We start from the raw sequence: 26,384 nt of genomic DNA on the forward strand, positions 1-26,384 counted from the left end.
GATGAATTATACCTGCAGTGGATAGTAACTACACTTTGTACTTACAGATTATCCATGTTCTATAGTGTAGAAGAACAATCTTAGTCTTTTTGAAAAACAAAGTGGCACGCAGCAACTATTGACAATGAAGTACAGTTTTTTATGAATTTGCTGCTTGAGTAAGTGGTAGGTAGCTTTTGCATAGCACGTTTTAAGCACGTGTTACAGAATGGGGGTCTTGGCACTGAGTTGAGTAGGGCAGTGGGTAATGAGCTTAGGTGAACAAAGCACATTACTTTTGGATGTAGTGTTTCTACCCAAGTCCTGTTTTTCCACCTCTCTCACCTGAACCTGAGTGAAATTTAAAAACTAGCTTGTGTCTCCCAGAGAACCGAATTTGGTAGGTTTTGTTCTTAGTTTATTTCATGTGCAAGTAGGCTCAGGCTCTGATAAAATGCAGTTATTTCAGCTTTCTTTCCAAATGCAGCAGCAGTACTTGTCCTCTGCCCTGATTCTTTGATAAAACATCTGTAAAGCTAAAGCATTAATCCAAGAATCAAGAAAGCAAGATTATCACCTCAGTCAGATGGGAGACAAATATACGTGTCCCAAGAGCATCTCCTTCTGTTTGCTGTCAGCGGGACACACTTTATCTTCACAACTGAATCTCTGCTGTTACCCAACAAGGAGTTCAAAATACAAAGAGAGTGAGGAAGAAGTAACCTAGCTCCACAGCCAGGTATTTAGAATATTCTAGGGAGACAAGGAAGACCCAGATTTTGGGCACTCTAATGGCCATTTTGCATTAAACTCTCTTCAGGCATCACATAGATACAGATCAAGAGTTAGAAAACAAGTTTCTTCCTTCTGTGGGAAATACCCCAGACATTGACTTTATTGCATAGAGGCAGACTTTCAAAAAAAAAAGAGGATTCTCCTGACTGATGGAAACAGCAGGTCTGGTATGCTTTGTGTATGGGAATTGTGCAAGAATGGCAAGAAGGCTCATTGTAAATACGCTCAAGCAACTGCACCTGGGATGTAGAAAAAGCACATACATCACACTAATTGTTTTACTGACCTTCTGTGCTTGACAGGTAGAACCTCTGTGTTAAAAAACATAGGCCTGTGAGAAACTCTTAAGGCACCTTATCATTATGCCTGAGATTCCTGCTTTGTTGTGAGAAAGAGTGCAAGGCTGTGCCTGCTTGAAACCTTGAAATACAGGCAAATGCAGCAGGCCCGTGATCTTCTACCAGGGTTGAATTCTGCAGTGTCTGCATCTCTACTTGTGTCGCCTCTGCCCAGGAGCTTAGGTGCTGCTTTGGATATCCCCTGGAAGTGAGGTAACTATAATAAATTTGCTCTTTGCAATTGCGTTTATGGCCTCTGGTTGCTTCTAGCAATGTGCCTGCGTTGGCTCACACACTTTGGGAAAAAACAGGTTAGGAAGAGAAAAGTGGACCCTACTTCCCTGGCCCATTCTTGAGAGGCTTTGAGCTGTAGATCTCAAATGGATAGTTTCCTGCTTACTGCCTCAAGATCTGGAGAAGAGACAAGCTGAAAACATGCCTGGTTGTCAGTTAGTTACTGGCTACCTTTAATGAGTTCCCTTTGCACCTAGGAGGTTAGTTTACAAGGCACTGTATGGGGAAGCAACACATCTAAATCAGCAGAGAACAGGTTAGTGGAACTGATGGAACACAGGTTGCACTTCAGTGCATATTTTTCTTTCACTACCAGGCTGACCAGTAGATTTTCATCTTCTCCTTTTGAAACTAGTGTGGTAGAGGGCTTAGTAAGACAAAGATGCAGGGCACTGTAGCATCTACCTTTCAAATCTCAACATCTTTGGCACTAGCCCAGGGTAAATATGCAATCCTTACTCTTTGACAACATTGTTCAAACACTGAATTAATGTTTTCTAACTGCATCAGATTGACTCTATCTAAAAAAAGTACATAACCACTATACACAGGACATATAGCATAAGTGCAAACTGATCAAACAAAGTTCTTTAAGTCTAATCTCCAAAGTGTCACTTCCTTTTAGGTCTCCATTTCACTTCTGGAATTACAACCAAAAGCACTAGTTCTTATTGATAGCTTTGGCCATTGTGGCAGTTGCACATCCCCCTGAGATCTGGATCCTTCAATGGGGCAGTTAATGGCTCTTTTAGCACCTTAATGGGACCCTGAGTCAGTTGACAGGGTCGTTAGCAGAGGAGGTGCCCAGAGTAGCTGCAAAGCTTCTGGACCGTGTTTCAATGCCCACAGCCAGATCTGACCAGACTATAAATGGGGCTCCCACTGAAGACCCTCTTTGGAGTGGCCTTGGAGTAGCGGGTCTGTGAACTGGAACCCTCTCCTTAGACTGGGATGCCGTCTAAGGAGACTTCCCAGGATTGAGAGTGCCTCACCTCGTTGTTTGGGTGAGTGGTTATTTACTGGATACATCCTTGAATGAGTCCTTGCCTAACCCAGGCAAGTGATTATTTCTTGTGGGTACCCTGGAGTCGGAGGGCTCTGGTTGGTTTCTTGTGAGTGTGTGCATGCATGCTGTGGATCCTCATTATTCTTATTTTGCTGCACCCCAATAATCTCAACTGATATCCGAACCTGTATTTTATGTTGTCAGAGTGCTAACTAATTGTATAAACCCTGTTTTGGTCAGTTTATTGGTTGCACTTTTCCAGCCAGAATAAAGTCTGTTTTGGAACTCGTTGTCCACCTAAAACTGACTTTGGGGTACCTCCATGACATTTAAAATGGTGTAGTCGGCAGGATATCAGAAATGGAGAAATTATTATGGGGCTACAGCTGTAATAATCCTTCTGTGGCAACCTGCACACATCGGGCAGAAGCAAGCTGATGTGGTCCCAGAGTGACCGTAGCTGCGTGTGCTGTTTTCTGTGCTTCTGTTTGTGTTGCTGTCAATGCTGTTCTTGGTGTTGTTCTGTGCACCTGCTTAAAGCAAGCCCGAGACCAGCACAAATGCTGTAGCCAGTTGGAGAGGCATGATTCTAGAAAAGAGCTGGAAATATATTGTTTGAAAGCAGAGTTACGGTGAGAGAGAAAGTGAGTGCATTTTTAGGACAAAGGATTGAACTCATGTTAACCCAAGCAAAATTTCCCCTAGTATTGCCCAAATTCGGAAATTGATTGTGGACACAGAACCTGAGGACTGGGATGGAGATATCTGGGGAGATTCTGAAAACAGTGTTGATGAAGAGGAGGTAGAGACAAAGGATGTAGGCCCTCTCATTAAAACTGAGACATGTACAGGTCCACAGGGTGGAAACTCCTGTACTGCTGTTTGTACTACCCCATGGACGGGACCTGAACTTGGCGACTTGCAATCTAAATTCTCACGTTAGCCGGGCGAAACAGAAACTGAATATCTTTCCCTTACGGGGTGTGATCGGATACTATTGAGTAATGAGGAAGCTGCAGGCTTTTGGGGACCTGGTGTGTTTTCAAGTGATGGTCCGAATGGTGATCAGCCCATAACATCTTGTGTGGCTTACTGGGCTGGTGGTGTGGATCCCAAGGAACGTGGGGAGCCCATCACCATTAGGATAAGAGGCTTGCTGGAGCTGGTTGAGGGCGTTCAAAAGGCTGCTTGTATACAGACAATGTACGAAAGAGGGCGGCAAGGAATTGCCATGGCTGCACCAGTAAACCTGACCCACCTTCGGCTGCTTATCAGAGGGCTGCCGGACGCTTTAAAGATACATGTCCAGTCCCTCAGGGAGAGAATTCAGGAGGCTATTGACTGTAACAAGCAGAACCCTGGAAATCTGCCTGCACATGTATTAACCTGGGCTGAAATCCTGCACAATTTAGTCACCTACGGGCGTGAAATGGGATGGGTGGACCCGGGTGGCAGCACAGAGACTTCTTGGAATTGAGAGTGCCTCACCTCCTCGTTTGGGTGAGTGGTTATTTACTGGATATATCCTTAAATGAGTCCTTGCCTAACCCAGGCGAGTGATTATTTCTTGTGGGTACCCTGGAGTCGGAGGGCTCTGGTTTGTTTCTTGTGAGTGTGTGCATGCACGCTGTGGATCCTCATTACTCTTATTTTGCTGCACCCCAATAATCTCTTCAACTGATATATGAACCTGTATTTTATGTTGTCAGAGTGCTAACTAATTGTATAAACCCTGTTTTGATCAGTTTATTGGCTGCACTTTTCCAGCCAGAATAAAATCTGTTTTGGAACTTGTTGTCCACCTAAAACTGACTTTGGGGTGCCTCCGTGACAGCCATAAGGAACTAAACTAAGATCACCATTTTGTTTACCATAGACATTAAAATCCATCTCTGTCATGTTTTCAGTATAGCAAAAAAAATGATCACATGGCTATCTCTTGCACACCCAGAAGTTATCTTGACACCACCTGCCTGATCTGTCTGATATCTCTCATCAAAAAGTTGAACTGAAAGCTGACTGGATCAGGTTGTATCTGTACAGTATCTTGAGGAAGCAGGCTAGAGCGTGTCACTTTGCCAACTCAGCTCTATGTACACATACACACACTCGTGCATGCACAAATTGCTTTCATAGGATGTCTCTGACTTAGCTACCAGCATCCATCTTGGTGCCACCTCAAGGCATATCAAGGATAAGAGGGTTATTAGGGGCAGTCAACATGGCTTTACCAAGGGTAAGTCATGCTTGACCAACCTCATAGCCTTTTATGAGAATGCAACAAGGTGGATGGATGATGGCAGAGCGGTGGATGTGGTCTACCTTGACTTCAGTAAAGTCTTTGACACAGTCTCCCACAGCATCCTCACAGCTAAGTTGAGGAGGTGTGGTCTAGACAATAGAGTAGTGAGGTGGGTTGCAAACTGGCTTAAGGAGAGAAGCCAGAGAGTGGTAGTCAATGGTGCGGAGTCTAGTTGGAGGCCAGTATCTAGTGGAGTGCCTCAGGGGTCAGTACTGGGGCCAATATTATTCAATATATTCATTAACGATTTGGACGAGGGAATGGAGTGTACTATCAGCAAGTTTGCTGATGACACTAAGCTGGGAGGAGTGGCTGACACGCCAGAAGGCTGTGCTGCCATCCAGCGGGACCTGGACAGGCTGGAGAGTTGGGCGGGGAATAACCTGATGAAATTTAACAAGGGAAAGTGTAGAGTCCTGCATCTGGGCAGGAAGAATCCCAGGTTCCAGTATAAGTTGGGGAACGACCGATTAGAGAGCAGTGTAGGGGAAAGGGACCTGGGGGTCCTGGTGGACAACAGGATGACCATGAGCCAGCACTGTGCCCTTGTGGCCAGGAAGGCCAATGGCATCCTCGGGTGTATTACAAGGGGGGTGGTCAGTAGATCGAGAGAGGTTCTCCTTCCCCTCTACTCCGCCCTGGTGAGACCCCATCTGGAATATTGTGTCCAGTTCTGGGCCCCTCAGTTCAAGAAGGACAGGGAACTGCTGGAGAGGGTCCAGCGTAGGGCAACAAAGATGATTAAGGGAGTGGAGCACCTCCCTTATGAAGAAAGGCTGAGGGAGCTGGGTCTCTTTAGTTTGGAGAAGAGGAGACTGAGGGGTGACCTCATTAATGTTTATAAATATATAAAGGGTGAGTGCCATGAGGATGGAGCCAGGCTCTTCTCAGTGGCAAACAATGATAGGACAAGGGATAATGGAATCAAGCTGGAACACAAGAGGTTCCACTTAAATTTGAGAAAAAAACTTCTCAGTGAGGGTGACAGAGCCCTGGAACAGGCTGCCCAGGGAGGTTGTGGAGTCTCCTACTCTGGAGACATTCAAAACCCGCCTGGACATGTTCCTGTGTGATCTCACGTAGGCGTTCCTGCTCCAGCAGGGGGATTGGACTAGATGATCTTTTGAGGTCCCTTCCAATCCCAAACATACTGTGATACATACTGTGATCCATCTACTATAAAGGTACCTTGAGATCAGGCCACCAACAAATCCAATCTATCCTTATGTTGGAGAATGAAAAACTTGTAGAACTCTTTGAGTGCGACGGGCGGACTGGCGAAGACAAAGAATCGGGCTCAATATGAGTTTAACATCAATGCCCTTTAATGAACCTTTAACAACACTGAATATCAATGTCTGCCAGTGCACGTTTTTGAAACCCTTATATAGTCTTTACCCAGTGGTCACGTGGCAAGTGCAGGCTATGATTGATTACTCTCTGCAGTCACTCTTCCCCCCCCCCGCTATGGTGATTAGCTGCAGGTCACTGTCCACGAACTGTTCATGCGCAGTGACGACAGCGCCCCTCCTGCAGCCTGGGTCGAGGATAGACCAGCTTCTGTTTACTTCCGTTCTGTCTTTGGTGTCTCCAGAAAAACCTTCCGTGTAGGTCCTAGCCTGCACCACAGCCACATCAAACTCTGGCTTGTTCACAGCACACAGCCCATGTCCTCTTTCTTCCAAAAACTCTCCACAGTTCCTCCTTTTTTCTTTTTGGACAAGCCAGGCTTGATTATCTATGCGTTCTAACCCATCTTTGATACGTGATGAAGAACAACTTATACATAACATATCAATTACAACAACAATCAACATAAACAATGCACTTTGCAATAAACCCTTAATCCACCCCCTTAGGTCAAGTCAATTTGTTAAACTTTCTAAACAAAAAAATCAGTTGGTTCGATTTCCTACGGCTCTGGCCCTACGGGAAGGCGATCATCACAATTGTCATAGTTGTCAAACCATGCGCTAATATTTTTCCTCTTAGTAAACTTGAGGTACTCCATTGCTGTTTTAATATTGCAATGGATTGATTAAACAAATTCCAAGAACTTTTATTTAATGGTACTCCTACTCAACATGTAACAAACAGTGTGCTGGGTGTTGATCAACCTGCCCAGAAGGTAGTGGTGTTTAAAGACCTTCCTAACATTACCATACATTTTGTCGAGGATCAAAAGCAGTTCTTAACAAAAACCCAGGAACTAGACTGCTTCTCAAGAGAATGAAAAAGATACAAACTTTCCACATGCTTAACACTTTATCATTAAGACCTAGTTATATAACTATATTACACATACATGTCACAGCTAAATTAATGCGAAGGTTACACCTCACTCTGTGTCCTCCAAAGGTTCTGTTGCAGGAAGTTGATTCGGTTGATTTTGCTTCAACTCCGGCTTTACTGCTTGGCTTGGAACCCACAACGGACCTTGATCTGTGGAGAGACACACATACCCTCTACCATTAACAATAACAGGTGCCGGTCCCTTCCACATTCTAGTGGTGGGGTCGCTGAACTGCTACCACTACTGGTTGGATTGTAGATGAGACTTGCTGGCTAACTTGTTGAAGAGATCTCTGCATGACCCCTTCGAAAGCGACAGGCATCACTTCTGCATTTCACTGTTCTTCTGTCCTGGCTACTCGTGTCAGCATTTCTTCTACTGAAGATCCTGGTGGCAGGGTTGCTAGTATTTGTTTAGTCTTTGAATTTGCATTATCGAAAGCCAGCAACCGAAACATTTGATTTTTCATTTCTTCTGATAAATCTGGGTTTTGCATTATTCCTTCATGTAGCCAGTCAATAAAATGCGTGAAATTTTCTGTAGTGCCTTGGCGTATTCCGCTGAATGAGGGAGCTAAGGGTCCTGGTAAAGTTAAGAAAGCATCTAGGGCAAGTTGTGCAGCTTTCCGGTGAACTTCAGCAATAAATCGCAGTTGAACTTCTATTGTAGCGTACTGTCCGCGACCCGTATAGGTGTCGGGTACCACATTGGTTAATGGGTCATTTGGACTGGTGTGTTTGGCTGTTTCTTGCTGCGCTCGTTGATACCAGGCCGATTCCCACAGGAGGAATTGTGCTGGAGTTAGTAATAAGCACATTAAATTTTGGCAGTCCATGGGACACAATAAGTCAGCAGTAAAAATCCAATGCAGTATTTGTCTGGTAGCTTCTGAATGTATCCCATAGTTCGTGATTGTTTGTTTGGCTTGCTGTAAAATTTTCCATTCATGTGGTTCCCATACCGCTGTCTGGGTGTTCATATTTTGAATTACCGGTAGGGCTAATTTTGCTGGAGACCAATCACCTTCTAGAATGGCATCTTTGATGACCCCTGACCATCTGCCAGATCGGGGTGGTGGCCGGTCAGTAGGTTCTATGGGTACCTTTGGTTGCATTGTTTGCGGAAGGCAACCTGGTTTTTGATACTCGATTTGTCTCTTATTTTTCTCTACATCTGACATTCGCAAGTCAAGTTGTTCAAGCTTACTGGTAATGACTTGCAGTAACTGCTCTACTCCTTGTGATGAGCCCAATGATGTAGAAGGAGGCTCACAGGATCCCTCCACATGTATTTTTGGAGGTTCTTTTGGGGGGTGGCCCCTGGTGCCGTGGCCCGGTCGGGCCCAGCCTGGCTGACGCGATAGTCTCAGAGGGGGGCGTGTCTGACTCGGGATAGGGCAGAGGCGGAGCTGTAGGAGGAGGGCGGCACTCAGGGCCTCCCACATCCGGACAGTCCCCTAGTTGCACTTCCGCTTTCTTCTCACATTGCCCCAGAGACTCAGACGGGGAAACTTCCGGTTCTTTGTTTGAGGAGGGTAAAGTTTCCAACTCCCGCCGCAGATCGGATTGCGAGAGTATTGGCTGAGCCGGGACCCCTCGACCACCCCGAACAGCAGGCAGACCCCACAGAGTAGCCCACAGGTCCCTCTTCTCTTTTGGCTGACAACTTTTATCAGTCCAGGTTTGTTCTGGGGCAAGCGCCTTCGCAGCTCCCAGGGCAGTGCGTTGTTCTGACTTCATTACTTCCAATGATTCTAACACGGTTCTCCACAAATCTCTCAGAGCTTTAATTTCTTTCTCTTCTTCCCCTCTGAGAGTCTTATCCCACATAGTGTCCCCCAATAATCTCCATTCCATTGGGGAAAACAAAAGTGGAATTTCTCCAAAGTGTCCCAATTTCTGGACTAATGTAATCAATGTGATTAAGTTTTCCTGTGACGATTCGATACCTCTCTTAGAGAGAATATGCATCAACAGTGCCACAGCTGTCTCAAGTTCCATTATCAAATCAGTGTGGTCTTAAGTACGAGGCGAGTGACCAGCTTGTCTGGTGCTTGTCTTTTGTTACCGGACAAAGCACACTCTCCTACAACCCGGTTTGGCTCCGTCGTTTAATGAATGCTGCTTGCCGCAGTAAATGGCACTCCGGAGATCCTACTTTTGCTAACAACCATCCTCTGCTACCAGATGCTGGAGAATGAAAAACTTGTAGAACTCTTTGAGTGCAACGGGCGGACTGGCGAAGACAAAGAATCGGGCTCAATATGAGTTTAACATCAATGCCCTTTAATGAACCTTTAACAACACTGAATATCAATGTCTGCCAGTGCACGTTTTTGAAACCCTTATATAGTTTTTACCCAGTGGCCATGTGGCAAGTGCAGGCTACGATTGGTTACTCTCTGCAGTCACTCTTCCCCTCCCGCTATGGTGATTAGCTGCAGGGCACTGTCCATGAACTGTTCATGCGCAGTGATGACAGCGCCCCTCCTGCAGCCTGGGTCGAGGATAGACCAGCTTCTGTTTACTTCCATTCTGTCTTTGGTGTCTCCAGAAAAACCTTCCGTGTAGGTCCTAGCCTGCACCACAGCCACATCAAACTCTGGCTTGTTCACAGCACACAGCCCATGTCCTCTTTCTTCCAAAAACTCTCCACATCCTTATGGCAGGAAAATTCAGGAGTATGTGGGCAAGGACAAGAGGGATCCCTGATGGCACTTGCAACTACATTACTGGTCTGGTGCATGCCAAGGGATAGCGAGGGTCTAAATTTTTTCCATGGCCGCCTCTGAAAGTCACATCGAGAGGATTTACAGCCGTTTGGAAACAGAGTGACATTAGATTTATGTAGAGTCTCAGCCTTGTATTTAAAATGCAGATGATATGCTATGTTTGTTTACCATTTTTAACACAAAAGGGATGAGACCTTTTGTGGATACTTCAACATCATGTGTTATTGATAAAAGATCACTTGTAACAGTTAAAAACCCATGAAATAGGAAAGAACTGATGCCAGAATCTTGAACAAGGAAATCCTGGGTCTTTCTGAATTGAGGAAGCCTAAGCATATTGTTCAAGTTATTAGGTTTGTAGCCAAGAGGAAGAAAATATATGTTGGTTGCCTTATTCAGGTCACAAGCAGCATTTACTTCTCAGCAAGATTCTTCTGTAGACAAGGTTTTATTGAATTATTTACACTTAAATCTCAGTTATAAGGTCAACTGACTTTATATACATGCCCTGGTTTTGTTAAAAACAAGACCAGTTTCTCTTTTAGTGTATTTTCCTTTCAACTAAGTTTTTCTAAGTAACTGCACTTTTCTGAATTTAGCTGCATGTTTTTTCAGACAATGTCCACTCTGGAGCTGATAACAGTAGCAATGGTATGCAGAAGAGTCCCAGGTTTAGACTTATTGCTATGGTAGCCAAGGTTACTGATAAATTTTGCACATTCCATAAGTGAAAGGGTCATATTTGCAAGGAGGGGCAAACAGAACAGATGACTAAAACTGACCGAGTATTCCATCCCATACACGTCATACACCCTATAAAAATGAGAGATCACAAGGGTCTCGCTCTTCTTTGACCATGGTTGGCATCTGAGGAGCACCCTGCCTGTCGTGCCTGCGATCCGAGGCCTGGTTCCAGACCCTGCATCCCTGAATCCAGTTCCGGTTTGCTGCGGAGTCTAGCCCAGGACTTCCAGGTGCCTGCCCTGCAGCTGCTGGAGCCGTGCTGGCTCCGCTGCGGGCAATGCTATACTGCCCCGGGAAATTCAAGATTGGTTTTGTATATTTTGTATCATTTTATCTGTTTATTAGTAGCATTAGTAAAGCATTTTTAACTTTTTCCAACTGGCAAGTCTCTCCCTTTTCCTCCTCTTCCCTTTCCTTAGTGGGGAGGGTGGTGGTGGTGGGGTAACAGAGAGCATCTGCCATGGTTTATTGTCACCCTGCAGTAAACGGTGACAATACATAAATAGCCACCACTAGAATAACAGTCATGCACATCATACACATAAACATAATCTGTATAACTCAAACAGGTTGGACTGACTGCAGTCGCTGTCTCTACACAGGCAAGGAACCCCTAAAAAAGCCAAGGGGAATTGCTCCAGAGCCAATAATTGTGTTGCACAGGTGTCTCTGACCCAGGGGCTATCGGTAACAATAGCTGCTGTGTGGACTTCACCTGCTGCCTCAACCAAACTTGCCCCCATCTCCTAAAAGGAATTGTGTTATACGGGTCTCTCCAACCCGGGGACAATAGCTGCTGTCCAGAAGATGGATTTTCACCTGCTGCTTCAGCCAAACTTGCCCCCCACCTCCTCCCTGTTACTAAGGACAATGAAGAAGAGCATGCCCAGAAGCTCGCCAAGGGTCCTGAGGTCACCCAATGGACCAGAAAGAGACCCCTGAACGCAAGGTGACGCAGGCACAGATGGGTCCTGGCAAGTAAAGCAGGGACTTTTTGGGCCTGTGCAGTTAAGCCTGGATTGTGAAACAAAGGTGGAGATTGACCTCAAACAATGGGAATGAGGGGCGGTGAAGAAGCATAAAAGATGACTCCCGACTGGACATTGTTAAGATCTTCCCACCAGAGGATCCCGGATCACAACACAGGACTGGCAGGATTCTACGGGACCGGAGACCAGAGGGACGCCTTTGGGAGTCATTGGTGGTAATTAAAATCCTCTTTTCCCTTTTTTTTCTTTCCCTTTTTCTCTACTCTATTGCGTGCTGCTTTACAGGCAAAATGATAAAGTAACACTGTTTGATTCAATTATAACCCCTTGGCATTTTGATTGCCTTAATTTTGCGCTTCGAGATCAAAGTAAACGAACCATCACGAGTCCATCACCGAATGGACCGTGCCATTAAATTGGCATCACGGATAGGATTCTGGGAAATAGAGGAGTGCAGGTAGTGTAGAGGGCTCTGTCTCTTGGAATCAAACCAAAAGATCTCAAAGTGCAAAAGGGGTGTTGCTCTCATGTTGATGAGAATTGTCTGCTAGGGAGAGTGAAGGGTCAATCTTGTGTAACTAAGTTGAACCTTCCCATAGCAGATTTTTTGGCCCCTTCAACCACTTGGGTAAGAGAAGGGTGACACACCAGTTGCTGCGGTTTTTGTAACTAAGTTGTGCCTTCCTGAAGTAGGTTCCGCCCCTTCATAATAAGAATGATCGAAAAAGCTGATAATCAAGATTTTTGGTTAGTGAAAGATCAAGACTCGTTCTACACACTTTTAGCAAAGTATAGGACTCGACCCTCCGTACCTGGAGAAGACTGGGCTCGTGGTAATTGGGCTGATTTACAGAGTGTAGTAGACCGAGTGATTTCTTTACAGACTAAGTCTAAGTTTAGATCAAATAAAGATAAAGCTGTAGTCTGTGCTGTCCTAGGAGCTAGCCTAGTAGCAGCGATTGAAGATCGCCTCAGGTGATGTAGTAATGAAAGCAAAATTATAGAATCCCTTGAAAATCTAGTGCAGGTTTTGCAAAAAACAACCTCCAGTTTAGGACAACAAGTAGAAAATTGTTTTCAACATTTAGAAAAAGAGAGGAAAGAAAACCACTCATTAAAAGCTACTCTAAAGGAAGAATGTTTAAAAAACACAGGAGTGCTGAGGCAGCAGGAGTTAGAGGAGAAAAGTATCCAACAAATAAATCAAATTTACCCTCAGAAAGAATTGGAGGAGATGGGAAAACGTTATGACGAATATCCACACGTGAGTCCCTTAGTGAAAACAGAATATTTTCATGCAAATGAGGGGGATGCTGACCCTCACATTACAACTAAGCAAACACCTTACACTGCCACTGAGCTGGCCAAACTAAAGAAAGAGTACAGCCACCTTCCTAAATAATCTGAAACTGAATACATGTGGCATGTATCCCTAACTGGGGGAGACCAAATTCAGTTAAGTGAACAAGAAGCTAATGGTTACTGGGGGCACGGAGTTTTCTTAACAAGTGGTGACATGCCCCATGGTCCCTAACCCATCAAGCTGCTTATTGGGCTGGAGGGCTAAACCCTTTAGACGGGGGAAAGCCCTTGGCAATCACTGGCACACCTGATCAATTGTTAGAAAGTGTACACAAATCAGCCTGCTTACAAATGATACATAAAAAGAAATTAATTCCCAAATGTGAATTCCCAATGATGTTGCCAGTGAATCCAGACATGATGACTGATGACTCCCTTGATAAGGGGACTTCCAGAGTCACTTAAATCTACTGGGATTAACCTTCAAATGACAATCACATTAATGAGCCCAGTAGAAAGGTTGGAAGGTGTGATTAGAAGCCAGGGTAACAGAAATGGGAACCAGAGAGATGGAGCTAATACTAGCATAGATTCCCCCTTCACCCCTGCCCCGACTTCCCCCAACCAACCAAATACTCAAAAGGTGTGGACATGAGGGGAAGTAGCACAAGAACTGATAGATTATAGTGGGAAATATGGCCCAGTAAAAATCCTAGAAGAACCGTTGAGAGGAATCCGTCATACTGAAGTCAAGAATCTGCCCCTCTCTACCAGTACTGCTGCTGCTATCGGTGCCCCAAGAAAGGAGCATCCGTACATTAAAACAGGAAAGGGAGAACAACCAAAGAACTGACAACAATGGTGATTTTTGGGAATTAAAAAGGGAGTTCCCAGAGATATAATGGAGGGCTTACCCCTTGATAAACTTAGTAAACTAGTATCAAGGTGGCAAAATCCAAAAGAACATTCACAGACCGTGAAAGAAGTCCTACCTGTTATACCTTCAGCTCCCTCCCCCACCGAGGATGAAAGTCTCTCCCAGAAACAGGAAAACTAGAACCTCCATTCCCTAGTAGTGAGCGGAGGAATGGAGGATGGATTTATATCTGACAGCTCACACATACTAGAGGGGGAGATTTATTGATCACGGCTATAGTGGGTCCTAAGCGTGCACCTGTAACCTTTTTGATTGACACCAGTGCACAGATTTCTGCTCTAAGCGAAGTAGATGCTGGAAGGTGTGGAGTTTCTCCCTTGAGGTGACGTTTTTGCGTCCTTAACGCTTTAGGGTCGACAGAAGTTATGAAAGTTGTTTGAGTAAAATTGTTATTGCTGGGGAATGAGAGCACAGTCATTATTGAGATGGTGATTGGAGACATTCCAAACAGTTTGCTAGGTATGGATACCCTCAAAGGCAGACAGTGGGAAGATTCAGAAGGATTGTTGTGGACTTTCGGAATGCTGCAGCTACATGTCAGACTACTGCAAACTGCACCTGCACGCCCATATAGCCAGGTCACAAACGTTAAGCAATACCCCCTTCCCCTGGGTGCCAAAGAAGGTATCAAACTGGTTATACAAGAAATGCAAGAACAAGGAGTGGTAATAAATACCCATTCTCCTTTTAACTCTCCAGTGTGGCCAGTTAGAAAACCCAATGGGACGTGGCGACTTACAATAGATTTTCAGCGGCTGAATGCCAACACCGATCCTTTAATCGCCGCAGTCTCCGATCTGGCTGAACTAATAACCATGATACAAGAAAAAGCTCATCCAATCATGGCAACAACAGATGTTAAAGACATGTTTTTTATGATACCATTGTGACCAGAAGACAGAGATTATTTTGCGTTCACCTGGGAAAGAAAACAATACACTTTCACCCAACTTCCCCAGGGGTACAAACATTCTCCCACATTAGCTCATCATGCTTTAGCCCAAGAGCTAGAAAAAATACCCAAACCCAAAGGCATAACTGTTTATCAGTACATTGATGATATTCTTGTAGGAGGAAATGAAATAATGAAAGTGGGGGCAACCCAACAGGATATAATTTCACATTTAGAAAATCTGGGTTTGCAAATTCCCCCTGAAAAGGTCCAAAAGCCCTCACAAGAAGTAAAATTTCTGGGAATCTGGTGGAAAGGAAGGATGACCTGCATCCCGCCGGACACCCTTGCTTCCTTAGTTCAGATCAAAATGCCTGAGTCAAAAAAGGGTTTGCAGCATGTTTTAGGGCTGTTGATCTTTCGGAGGAAACACATCTCAAATTTTTCCATCATTGCTAGACCTCTTTATGATTTTCTAAGAAAGGAGGTCAAATGGGAATGGACAGCTTCTCAGGAAGAAGCTATGTGATTACTAATTTTTGAAGCAACAGCTCATCAAGTCCTTGGTCCTATTCACCCTACAGACCCTTTTCAGGTTGAATGGGGGTTTGCTTTATCAGGCTTATCAGTTCATATATGGCAGAGAGGTCCTGAAGGTCCAACCCGACCTGTGGGATTTTTCTCCGGTGGTTTTAGGGATGCCAAAAAGAGAGACACTGCTTGGGAGAAAGGTTTGTTTGTTGTTAGTCTGGCTCTGGTAGAAGTAGAGAAGATTGCATGACAGCAGCCAATCGTATTAAGAGGCCCATTTAAAGTCATAAAAGAAGTCACTTCTGGGACCCCTCCCCCCGACAGGGTGGCCCAGAAGGCCTCAGTATGAAAGTGGTATGCTCAGATTGAACACTATTGTAACATTTTCTCGGTATCTGAAGGAGCTTTAAAAAATCTGGCTATACAAGAAATGGAGAGCTTGGACGATGACCAAGATAAACCTGCCTCAGTAATCCAAGTCGCACCTCCCTTTTCGCATGATTGGTCAGCTAGTGCTTGGTTTACTGATGCTTCTGCTAAAAGAGAAGGAAAGGTGTGGAAATACAGGGCAGTAGCACTCCATACCTCTTCCGATGAACACATTATAACAGAGGGAGAGGGTAGTGCACAAGTAGGTGAATTAATTGCAGTATGGAGTGTTTTCCAACATGAAGCATAAACTACTTCTCCTGTCCACATTTATACTGACTCTTATGCTGTGTTTAAGGGGTGTACCAAGTGGCTTCCTTTCTGGGAACAGAACGGATGGGAAATTAATAGGATTCCAGTGTGGCAAAAAGAAAAATGGCAAGAAATCTTTATTGCTAGAAAGGGAAACTTTGCTGTGGACTGGGTAGCTTCTCATCAGGTAGATGGGGGATCTGCAGGAGAATGGAATAACCAAGCTGATGAATTACCAAGACTGGCCCCTGTACAAAAGGACCAAATTTCAGAAGACTGGGAATGCTTGTTAGAATGGTTACATGTAAAATGCAAACACACCAGAGCTAAGGACTTGTATGGTGAAGCTCTGGCCCGAGGTTGGCCCGTCACCAAAGAAATGTGTAAAACCTGCATATCGGTCTGTGAACAATGTTGGAGACAGCTTGAAAGGCACCCTTTAGAAGATAACCCTCTACATTTAAGGGAGGGTAAAGGTTTCTGGGATGCCTGGCAGGTGTATTATATTGGCCCCTTTAAGAAATCAGGAGGTAAACATTTTGTACTGGTGGGGGTGGAAATAACATCAGGATTAGTCCAAGCTGAAGCTTTTGGCAAAGCTACAGGTGAAAACACTGTGAAAGCATTGTGAGAATGGTTTGGAACTTTTCCAAAGTCACAAGAAATACAGTCTGACAACGGTTCCCATTTCATCGCCAAAGTTGTACAAGATTGGGCACAAAGTGAAGGGATTAAATGGACTTTTCACACCCCATATTACCCACCAGCTAATGGAACTGTAGAAAGAACTGACAGCCTCTTGAAACGGCTTTTGAAACCTCATGAGGGTAACTGGGATACTCGTCTGTGGCAAGTTATCACAAGCGTAAATGACAGGTGGGGGGTAAATGGATGCCCCAAAATCACTGCTTTCTGCCCAAAAGCCCCTTCCTTGATTCCCTCTTTAAAGGGACCGAATGATTCCAAAGATCCAGCCCATTTCCCAGGACAACGAGTCCTGGTGGAACTCCCTACTGTGGAAAGCGTATCACTAGCATTGAAAACCCCTTTAAATGCAAATGCATGGGTAGCCTCTCATGCCCCGGGTAAGGAACACCAGATAAATACCCACTGGATAATTCCATAATTTTAATTATTTTTGCCTCGAGGAGGCAAGCCCTGTTTGTTTTCCTTTTGCAGGAGAACTCCGAGGGACACAGAGAATATCACGAATCATTCAAGAATCAAATCTGAAGGCTTAATTTGTCAAAATGACCAATAGTATAATTAGACTACTAATACTTTTCTGCATCTTCTCACCTACCCATAACCAAAAATACACTAAATGGCCTTGGTCCAAAGCTACTGTTATATACACTAGTTCTCTAGGACTGTATCCTGAAGACCACTTTCCAAGTTTAGCTACTATAGTAATACCTGATGATAAAGTGTATTGCCCATATGAATGGAAGTGGGATAGGAAGGATTGGGTTAGAGTCCTGAATGGTACAAATGGAGAAAAAATTAAAATAGGATGCAGAAAGGTGGAAGGATCTAACCATGAGAAAGCCTCTTCAATTACAGTTACTGGAAACCTTTTAGATCTAAATTCGACAACCAAAATTCACCCTAACATCTCAGCGAAACTCTGTGCCACTGCAGAGTGGAAATGTAATAAACAAAATTCTCTCATCTCGTGTTGTCGCCAAAAGTACATCGGCAACTATACCACCTTGGACCCAAGTACCAACAATGTGGAGATTACTAAATCCTGCAAGGATGCAGAAACTGATTGTTGGTGCAACTTCACTTTAACAAGGACCATCCGGGTGGTGTGTAATTGGCGAAACAATCACGCCAACCGATCAGAACTACTAGGCCTAAAATTCAAATTTAAAATAAATGCTGTCGCCAAACCTCCAGTGACATTTGTTGCAATAGTCACCTATCACAACAAAGACAGCGTTTTCACACAATGACAAAAATAAAGCTTCACGCTCTTTTATGGTGGTCCAGGGTGTCAACTTCTCCATGCAATGTAGACTGATTACTGAATCCCTCACTGAACCAGTAAACAGCTATAGAATTGGACTACATGGCTCTACTCTATCATGTGAAAAACAAAGCCAAAATTGTTGGCTAAACTTTGTGGAGGGGTTTCTGTTAGATGGAGATTTATTGTTGAATTAGTCAGACCCAAAGGAATCTCAAGGCCACTTCGAAAAGCTGAAAACAGGACCTGCTGTGGGAGTGAGGCATTTCTACAATAACAGGGACTCAACAAGATGTAAATCAATGGACCTATCAGCAGTGAGATTCCAGCTCGTGAACATAGACAATATCCAATTAGCGAATGCATGATTGGAGCGTGGATGCGTGATCAGAAAATAGTTGCATATATAAGGAGGCTTGTTTCTGTAATAAACGGCTTTGCGTGATTCACATCGGAGTGCTGAGTCCTTTATCGTTCCAACAAAACTTGACTGCAATACAATATACTCATAAAGTAATGTGTGGTAAAAATAATACCAAACATTGGAGGGAACTCAGGATAGAGGTCGTGACACCTACCACCCAACCAATAGCTGTACCCGATCCGAAAATTTTTGAAATTGGACCATATGTGATCAAAAATATAGGCCAATAACAAATGTTGTTCAATCCAGAATGGTCTCTTAAGCGTGTTGAGGTGTTAATGCAAAATAAGGTTTCTGAGATTCAGCCAGCCTACTCTCCTTTCTTAAGGACCTCTTTCAAAGGGTGAACAACCTGACTGAGGAAACAAATTCCTAATAGAACACCGAGAGACCTAACTGGTGTGTTGGTGACAGGATTGGAAGTTCTAACTGGTATTGATTCAGAGATATTAATGAATAAATTGACTACTACAACTAGTGATTTGGCAAAATTGCAACTGCCCTTGAGGTCTTCCCTATTGGCTTTGGGAACTAACCAGTGACTGTTATAAAAAGTGTTACCAAAATGGGAAAAAGTAAATGTAAAAGACCATGAATTGATAATAGATGCACTTGGTGTGGTCCAAAATAACCTTTCTTTGGCAATCAGTTGTATTCAGGCACAACTGTGGATGCAATCACACCTTGATCATAAGAGAAGGTGAAGAAGGTGCTTTCCCTACTGAAATTCGGAAAATTGTTTGGGACAGTGCCAATGAATTTGAGAAAGAACTGCAGTCCTGGTGGACTTTGGTAAACTTCACTTATAACCCCATCACAAACACTGCCACGACCTTTGTGTTAACCATACACAATACTTCAATATACGTAATTTACGCTATCATTGCATTAGGATTGAACCACAACAGAGCTGTACTCTATCCTTTCGAGCACAGAGTATGGGCCTGAAAAGTGGATGAAAAATGGCAAACTGTCAATTTAGAATCTTGTATTGTGCGGGAACAGCAAGGATTCATCTGTGAAAGTAATACAATTAGTTCTCAAGACATTTGTCTGGACTCTGAGCAGAATGTTTGTCATTTTGAGGTTCGTCCTGACAATCGAGAAATGGTATTATGTTGGAGAATGGTTTGGAAATGGGGGACGTGGGTCTACGGAGCAGTTGTGTGAGTAGAGTCTAGATTTTGTCACATTCCTATACCTCTCTTGGGTTAAGATTTGTTAAGCAAATTGTAAGCTCAAATAACGTTTTCTGAGAATTCTGTTTAGTTGCATGTCCTACAAGAAGCTGCTTGGATGGTGCAGATCTGCTTGTGCAAGTGAGAAATCTACAAGGAAATTTCGAATGCTGTATTTCCACTAGTATTAGCAGCCAATGTTTCGATAAAGCAAATACTACACTTCTGAAACAGAACTTCGATCCAGTAAGGGACATCAATATCCAATAAATATGACAGACAAAATGGAGTTAGAAACTTTGAAGAATAAATTTATGACAACCTTACAGGCTGACTGCATTCAGTTAGATTTGCAGATTTGTCTACGAAATAACCTGTGTCTATTGTGGGACAGTATGATGAGATTGCTAGCAGATTGATATACCGACTGTTGTATACCAATTGTCACTCTGATCAAGAAAATGTAGGGAATGAATTTAAGTCTTAATAGGCCATGATCCTTTTGTCATATATGTACCAGTTGTGAAATTTAATTCTGATTTTTTTTTCATTTGTAATCTATGTCTTTGTAAATTGCACTAGCTGGTTTTCTTAACAGCACAACTTTTAGCATGCATAAATGTAAATTGCTGCAGAACCTGCAAGTCTCTAACATCAGGTCACAGACCATACTTGTATCTGGTCTGATCCTACATACTTGCACAGTTTTTGTTTATGGTTCAGGAAAGTCTCATAAAGCTGTAGTAGTTTGGTGTGAAGATAACGATTGGCATCATTCTGTAAAAACTATTGAAGGTTCAACCCAATTAGCAGAACTTAGTACAGCTTTAAATTACTTAGAGCTTTTTAAGGAGGAACCTCTAAATTTGATTTGTGATTTTGAGTACATAGTCAAGGTCCAACGCACGTATCTGATTCTGAACTTTTGTTTGTTTGTTTCTTGTTTTTTTTTTTTTTTAAAAAGGTGGGGGGAAGTACGGGAAACACCACAAAACCAATTGTCAAAATCATTGTATGTGATGAAATACTTTGCAAGTATGACCCAAAACCATGCTAAATCAGAAAGAACCTACATTAGTTATGGTCAAATCACTAGTCAATGGAAAAGGTCACATCAATTGATAACCTGGGGAAACGTTATGTTTGTGTCATTACAGGCCAAGGATCGAAGTGGATTCCCGCGAAGTGGGTCAAGCCATGACTAAATAAAGACAACAAAGATTCAATGGATGCAGATGGACAGGAGGGAGATAAGTTGTGAGGACTGTTTCAGATGTAAACCATGGATCCTAATTCAGTGTTATAAATGCTCACAGACCTGGAAGATAAATCGAAGTCAATCCATAAGGAAATTCAACAGCTTATGGACTACACCCAGAAGATTCAAGAAGATATAGGGCTTTTCGGCTTGGAGGGGTTAACAAACTGGCTAGGGTTAGAAGGGTGGTTTAAGAGCTTTTTACAAAGTGTGTTGCTTATCTTAGTTATAGTAGCTATAGGGTTATTGTGTTTAAGCTGTGCTCTCTCTTGCTTTAAAAGAATGTTTGAGCAAATAGTGAATCAGGCTCTGCTTGTACAAAAAGAAAAAGGGGGAAATGTTGGAGAATGGCTTGGAAATGGGGGATGTGGGTCTACGAAGCAGTTGTGCGAGCAGAGCCTATTCTGAAGGTCTTAGCATAAGTAGCAAGACTAGGCCGCAGTGAGAACCGCTGACTGTTTCAGTAAAATCAGCAAGGTCACTGAGACCTTCGCAGAGTTTCACAAACAGCTTTCAACAGCACAAGAATGTAGAATAAGCATAGCTAGCAGCTGCAAGTAGGAGGACCATGCAAATGTGACTGTTAGAGCTTAAGCCAATTAGTAGGTCACAGGTATGCATAATTATCGTGAACTGTATAAGTATATGCTATTTGGGCTAATAAATCAAACTATGCTTTATCACTCATATTGAGTCGACCTGCGTGTTCCTCCGCCTCTCAAAGTATTAGTGTATATTGGCAAAGGTTGTGTGTGCTTGAGGACTACTTGTAACTCTATATTAGTAGATAGAGTGATGGTAAATATTAGAAATAATTCAAATTTTTGTGTTTGTAATTTTGTTAAAATTACTGGATGTGATTTTTCTTATTTAACACCAGTCATATCTCATCAACTTATGCAATCTAATTACACACTGATTTATGAATTACTGCCTACATCTATCAGGATGAATCTCACATTGGTAAAGCAATTGTTGCAACACCAAGACTTGATCAAGATCTTTGAAGAAGTTTGAGTAAATGGACAGAAAACCTTGATAACTGTTCACCACAATGCTGAAGAAATTCACAGTGTGTTGAGAAGAGTAGAAAAAGACACAGAATATAAGTGGTGGGACATACTTTTCAGGTGGTCACCTACTGCTACAGGCATCCTGAACAAGTTGTGTCACCCCATTGTTGTTCTCTTGGTATTAGTTTTGATAGGTTTTGTTCTCTCTGCGGTATTGTATGTTTTGAATTGCAAAATGCTAAAGCGTTTGACACATTTGACATCTATACTTAATGCACACAATTTGTTTAGTGTGCCCTCCAATGGAGACATCCATAAAACCATTCATACAAAGCGGATTGCGTGCATATAAACCACTTTTCCTTTCCTTTTTCTTCCTCTATACTTTCTGTCTCTCTTTGAGGATCATGTTGCTGCCACGAGCTCCTGATAACAATGTTCAGTCACGGGGTGGTGTAAGAGTCGATCTGAAGATTTGTCTGAACATCACCATCAAGAACAGATGGACAATGACTTGGAGAGAGGCCCGAGGAGAATAATTGTGTTGCACAGGTCTCTCCAACTCGGGGGCTACTGGTAACAATAGCTGCTGTGTGGACTTCACCTGCTGCCTCAGCCAAGCTTGTCCCCACCTCCTAAAAGGAACTGTGTTATACAGGTCTCTCCGACCCGGGGACAATAGCCGTTGTCCAGAAGATGGATTTTCACCTGCTGCTTCAGCCAAACTTGCCCCCCACCGCCTCCCTGTTACTAAGGACAACGAAGAAGAGCATGCCCAGAAGCTCGCCAAGGATCCTGAGGTCACCCTGAATGCGAGGCAACGCAGGCGCAGATGGGTCCTGGCAAGCAAAGCGGGGACTTTTTGGGCCTGCGCAATTAAGCCTGGATTGTGAAACAAAGGTGGAGATTGGCCTCAAACAATGGGAATGAGGGGGGGTGAAGAAGCATAAAAGATGACTCCCGACTGGACATGGTTAAGATCTTCCCACCAGAGGATCCCGGATCACGACGCAGGACCGGCAGGACTCTACGGGACCGAAGACCAGAGGGACACCTTTGGGACTCGGTGGTGGTAATTAAAATCCTCTTTTTCCCTTTTTTTTCTTTTTTTCTTTCCCTTTTTCTCTACTCTCTCTCTATTGCATGCTACTTTACGGGCAAAATAATAAAGTAACACTGTTTGATTCAATTATAACCCCTTGGCATTTTGGTTACCTCAATTTTGTGCTTCGAGATCAAGGTAAACGAACCATCACAAGTCCATCACCAAATGGATCGTAACAGGGGAAAAGGAGAAAACTGGGCACAACAGAGACAAACCCAAGGGTACCATACCAAAGTGTGAGGGATGGGGTGCTAGCAAGGCCCTTTTGTCTGCCCTCTCATTGGAGGCAGGGGATGGAGGGCCATGTGGTAGCAAAGGCACAAGGGTTATTGATGTTAGAAACCACAGAAGAGCCTGAGAAGGATCAAAAAGGAATTAGGGCTTCTCAGTGCAAAAAGTTGGTGGGATCAGTAGCCTAGCTGAACTGCATCTATATGAATGCACACAGCATGGGCAACAAACAGGAGGAGCTGGAAGTCATCATGCGGCAGAAAAACTACAATGTAGTTGCCATCACAGAAACATGGTGGGATGACTCCCACAGTTGTAGTGCTACATTGGATGGCTATAAACTCTTCAGAAGGGATAGGCAAGGAAGGAGAGGAGGTGGGGTAGCCATGTATGTTAGGGAGTGTTTTGATTGTCTAGAGCTTAATGATGGTGACAATAGGGTTGAGCATTTATGGGTAAGAATCAGGGGGAAGACCAACAAGGCAGATATCCTGGTGGGAGTCTCTTACAGACCACCGAACCAGGATTAAGAAGCAGACAAAATATTCTGCAGGCAGCTGGGGGAAGTCTCGTGATCACTACCCCTTGTTCTCACTGGGGACTTCAACTTACCAGATGTCTGATGGAAATACACAGCAGAGAAGAAACAGTCTAGGAGACTCCTGGAGTGTCCAAATTCCTGATACAGCTGGTCAGTGAGCCAACTGGGGAAGGCACCCCACCTGTTTGCAAACAGAGAAGGATTTGTGGGTGATGTGATGGTCAGAGGTCATCTTGGGCATAGTCACCATGAAATGATTGAGTTTTCTATTCTTGGAGAAGTAAGGAGGGGGATCAGCAGAACTACTACCCTGGAGTTCTGAAGGGCAGACTTTGACCTGTTTAGGAGCCCCTTGGGGGGTTGTTCTTAAAGGTAAAGGAGTCCAGGAAAGCTGGTAGCTCTTCAAGTAGGAAGTCTTAAAGGCATGAGAGCAGGCTGTCCCCATGTGCTGAAAGATGAGCCGATGGGGATGAAGACCAGCCCTGCTGAACAGAGAGCTTCATCTAGAACTCAGGAATAAAAGGAGAATTTCTGACCTTCGGAAGAAGGGACAGGTAACAAGGACGCTGTGAATTTATGCAGGGGGAACATTAGAAGGGCCAAAGCCCAACTAGAGCTGGGCCTGGCTTCTGCTGTAAAAGGGAACAAAAAATGTTTCTATAAATACATTGGCAACAAAAGGAGGGCTAAAGAGAATCTGCGCCCTGTAGTGGACGCATCGGGAAACATAGTGACAGAGGATGAGGGAAAGGCTGAGGTACTTAATGCCTTCTTTGCCTCGGTCTTTAATAGTACAACCAGTTGTGGTCCAGGTGCAAAGCACCCTGAGCCAGAAGACAGTAAGCGGGAGAAGAATGAAGCTCCCTTGGATCCAAGGGGAAATGGTTAGCAACCTGCTACACCACTTAGACACACTCAAGTCTATGGGGCCAGATGGAATCCATCCAAGGGTACTGAGGGAGTTGGCAGAAATGCTCATCGTGCCACTTTCAATTATTTATCTGAAGTCCTGGCTAACCGGGGAGGTCCCAGTTGACTGGAAGTTGACAAATGTGACACCCATCTACAAGAAGGGCCGGAAGGACAATCCAGGGAACTACAGACCTGTCAGTCTAACCTCGGTGCTGGGCGAGGTCATGGAGCAGATGATCTTGAGTAACATCACACGGCACTTACAAGAGAACCATATGATCAGGCCCAGTCAAAACAGGTTTATGAAAGGCAGATCTTGCTTGATCAACCCGATCTTCTTTTTTGACCAGGTGATCTGCTTAGTGGATGAGGGAAAGGCTGTGGATGTTCTGTACCTAGACTTTAGTAAAGCCTTTGACACTGTTTCCAACAGCATTCTCCTTGAGAAACTGCCAGTTCATGGCTTGGATGGGCGTACTCTTTCTGAGTAAAGAACTGTCTGGAGGGCTGGGCCCAAAGAGTTGTGGTGAACAGAGCCAAATCCAGTTGACAGCCACTCACGAGTGGTGTTCCCCAGGGCTCAGTATTGGGGCCAGTTCTGTTGAATCTCTTTATCAATGATCTGGACAAGGGCATTGAGTGCACCCTTAGTAAGTTTGCAGATGACACCAAATTGGGTGGGAGTGTTGATCTGCTTGAGGGTAGGAAGGCTCTACAGAGGGATCTGGACCAGCTGTATTGATGGGCTGAGGCGAATTGTATGAGGTTTAACAAGGCCAAGTGCTGGGTCCTGCATTTGGGTCACAACAGCCCCATGCAACACTACAGGAAGAGTGGCTGGAAAGCTGAACGGCAGAAAGGGACCTGAGGGTGTTGACCCCAGCTATTTTGTGATTCTTTGTTGATCCACAGTTGACTGAACATGAGCCAGCGGTGTGCCCAGGTGGCCAAAAAGACCAACAGCATCCTGGTTTGTATCAGGAACAGTGTGGCCAGCCGGACTGGAGAAGTGATTGTCCCCTGTACTCGGCACTGGTGAGGCTGCACCTTGAATACTGTATTCAGTTTTGGGCCCCTCACTACAAGGAAGACATTGAGGTACTGGAGGTAGTTCAGAAAAGGGTTCAATGAAGCTGGTGAGTGGTCTAGAGAGCAAGTCTTATGAGGAGCAGCTGAGGGAACTGGGGCTGTTGAGTAAAGGAGGCTGAGGGGAGACCTTATTGCTGTCTACAACTGCCTGAAAGGAGGTTGTAGCAAGGTGGGTGTCAGTCTCTTCTCCCAAGTAACAAGTTATGCACGGAAAGGATAAACATACTCGCAATCTTGCGAGAAGTTTTACTCACACACGTGGCTGCAAGGCAAGCGGAGTCTCCATCCTGGGGAGGGGGGGCTCTCGGCGGCAGCATCTTCAGCTCGCGCTCCGAGAGACCGGTGACAATGGGCCGCGTCTCGACGAGAGAGTCCCGTTTTTATACTGGCTGATCAGACCTGACTGTAGGCATTCTAGAAGCTTCTCTGCACCCCCACACCGTGTGTGGGGTGCCCCTGAAGCCTCCAAACATCCCCCACACTGGTCACAGGTGCCCAGCGGCTCACTGGCGCCTTGGCAATCCCTTCTCCTAATGGCCCTGGCCAGGGTGCTCTGGGGCCAAACAAAAGAAGCTGTTAGCCTCAGAGAGAGAGGGAGATGTGCCTACTCCTTCCATGATGAAGGAGGGAGGGGAAGAAAGGGGGGTTTGCATTCTGCCACACTAATGTAGGTTCTTTCTGATTTAGCATGTTTTTTGGGTCACACATGCAAAGTGTTTCATCACAGGGTAAATTTGGGCTGCACCACTTAGATATAAGTGATTCATCACATACAATACTTTTGACAATTGGTTTTGTGGTGTTTTCCCTACTTCTCCCCCCTTTTTGTTTAAAAAAAAGAGAAAAA

This window comes from Patagioenas fasciata, chromosome W, assembly GCF_037038585.1.
Source record: "Patagioenas fasciata isolate bPatFas1 chromosome W, bPatFas1.hap1, whole genome shotgun sequence".
Lineage (NCBI taxonomy): Eukaryota > Metazoa > Chordata > Aves > Columbiformes > Columbidae > Patagioenas > Patagioenas fasciata.